The sequence below is a fragment of the Furipterus horrens genome, unplaced genomic scaffold, assembly GCF_987537825.1.
Source record: "Furipterus horrens unplaced genomic scaffold, mFurHor1.1.pri manual_scaffold_6, whole genome shotgun sequence".
In the NCBI taxonomy this organism is placed as follows: domain Eukaryota; kingdom Metazoa; phylum Chordata; class Mammalia; order Chiroptera; family Furipteridae; genus Furipterus; species Furipterus horrens.
The window spans coordinates 66,308,283-66,310,776 of NW_028327176.1; the positions used below are offsets into that span (position 1 = coordinate 66,308,283).

Genomic DNA, 2,494 nt, shown 5'->3' on the forward strand with positions numbered 1-2,494 from the left:
TTCAGATAAGCCAAAAAATCCACAAGGGGGACTGGGTGGTACAGACACAGCCTTTATTACTCACATGACAGAGAGCACTGATGGCAGTGGGTCTGCAAGCAGGACCACACCCCTCTGTGTCCAAGACTTGTTTTAAGGGGTCCCAAAGGAGGCACCTGTCCTCAGCATGAATATAAACTACATTACCTCAGTGTAAAGAGAATGTCAAGAAGCAGTCACAAGACAGGAAGCTGCTGGGGGACCCAAATGCTGGAAAATTTTAGTTTCAGGTAACAGCTAATATGCTTTTAATCAATGTATATAAAAAGCTACTGTTTCAGGAACTGGAAGAATGCCCCACCTTGACTCCAGGAAACCATAAGCAGTTCTGTTAGGGATAAAGAAACAAGCCAGTGACTCTCAAACGAGATATATGTGATATCTCTGGGATCAAAAGGAAGAAGATTGTTATCACCAAACACAGAGAAATAGGAAGATATAGCTAGATAACTTTGCAAATAAGTTGGAGATAGACCTATAACTAGATTACCCTTAGTTAATCACACCCTGAGTTAAGTAGTTAATAGCATTAGATTGTGAACCCACATTAACCAGTAATGGAGAAACAGAGGAGAAGGAGAGGGGAGGGGTGGAGGAGGGGGAGCTAACTGCATTAGTATAAAACCAGTTTTCTTTGTCTACTTCACGTGCACATGCTCCTGACTGGTGGTACGCCCAACTCTGCAGACTCTTGACTAAACGTCTCGCTTTGCTGCTCAAGTCCTGTGTCCCGGTGTTTTGTTGTGAGCATTTCTCACAGTTCCACTTTTGCACCTCAGGAGGACTGCAAGCAATCAAGATGGTATCTCAGTCATTGTACTCCAGGGTAACCACCGCCCAGGACACAGATGAAAGAATGCTGTAGCTTTTATCCAATTAACTTTTTCCCTGAATTCCAAACCCCTTCCCTACACTCTTCTTATAAAAAGGGTCCATTTATAATGGAATTTAAAATGGTCTGTTAGGGTACAAACTTGCTGTCTTCTCAAATCACCGACCATCTGAATAAAGTGCCCATAAAGATTCAATCCCTGTCTCTGCTGACAGGCAGCATGGACACCGGCTTTTCTAGTTTCACCACTTCAACATCGTTCCAGAATAATGACAGTGAATTACAACTGAGATGTTTGCAATAAACAGACTATTAAAGAAGGACTTCATGGAGATAGAAACAACTTAAATGTCCATCAACAGACAAAGAAAAATGCTGTATATACATACATGGAATACTATCTATCTACTCTTTAAAAAGAAGGAATTTCTGTCCTGCCTAGTGTGGCTCAGTGGATTGAGGGCCGACCTGCAAACCAAAGGGTTGCTGGTTTGATTTACAGTTAGGGCACATGCCTGGGTTGCAGGCCAGGTCCCCAGTTGGGTGCATGTGAGAGGCAACCACATATTGATGCTTCTCTCCTTTTCTTTCTTTCCCTTCCCCTCTCTCTAAAAATAAACAAAATCTTTAAAAAGAAAGGGGGGGGGCTCTGGAGGCTGCAATCCCGGTCCTGGCTTTGGTCCCTGCCCCACTATGGTGACACTCGCAGAACTGCTGGTGCTCCTGGCCACCCACCTGGCCACAGCCCCAAGCTACTTCATCAGCGTCGATGCACATGCCGAGGAATACTTCTTCGAGCAGGTCACCTCAGGCACCAAGATGGGCTTCATCTTCGAGGTGGCCGAGGGTGGCATCCTGGATATCGACATGGAGATTACAGGGCCTGATAATGAAGGAATTTACAAAGGAGACCGGGGGTCCAGTGGGAAATACACATTTGCCACTCACATGGACGGGACCTACAAGTTTTGTTTTAGCAATAGGATGTCCACCATGACTCCCAAGATAGTGATGTTCACCATTGATATTGGAGAGGCCCCAAAGGGACAAGACATGGAAACAGAAGCTAACCAGAACAAGTTAGAAGAAAAGATTAATGAGCTCATAGTGAAGATGACAGCCTGTGAAGCAGGAGCAGGAGTACATGGAAGTTCGGGAGAGAATACACAGAGCAAGTAATAAACGACAACACAAACAGCAGAGTGGTCCTTTGGTCCTTCTTTGAAGCTCTTGTTCTAGTTGCCATAACATTGGGACAGATCTACTACCTGATGAGATTTTTTGAAGTCCAAAGGGTTGTTTAAGAAGCCTTTTCCTCAAGATCTGAAACTCATAGTTCACTGTTTACCAAAACATCTTGATCATAAAAATGTCATCAGTTTGTATGTGTTTATTTTCTGAATTGTACACTCACAGCTCATGTTTCTTAATGTGAATAGATATTGGAGAAAAACATCTCTTTAGGAAAGTGATAGTGAAAATTTGATATTTGATTGTCACAATTTCCTATTTGAATTTTGCCTCCATTATTCCAGAGCTTGAACACAGTAAATGAAATGTAGGCATGTAGTCCTTATTAGAGCTTCTTTTGTTTTCAAAATCAAAATACAATTTGTTCATGAT

The 2,494-nt window shown here is 42.8% G+C and overlaps 1 pseudogene; it reads left to right on the top strand.

The window, feature by feature from the left end:
• The first annotated feature begins 1,564 nt into the window (after positions 1-1,564).
• LOC150006348 (transmembrane emp24 domain-containing protein 2 pseudogene) lies at positions 1,565-2,175 on the top strand (annotated as a pseudogene).
• The last annotated feature ends 319 nt before the right edge of the window (positions 2,176-2,494 follow it).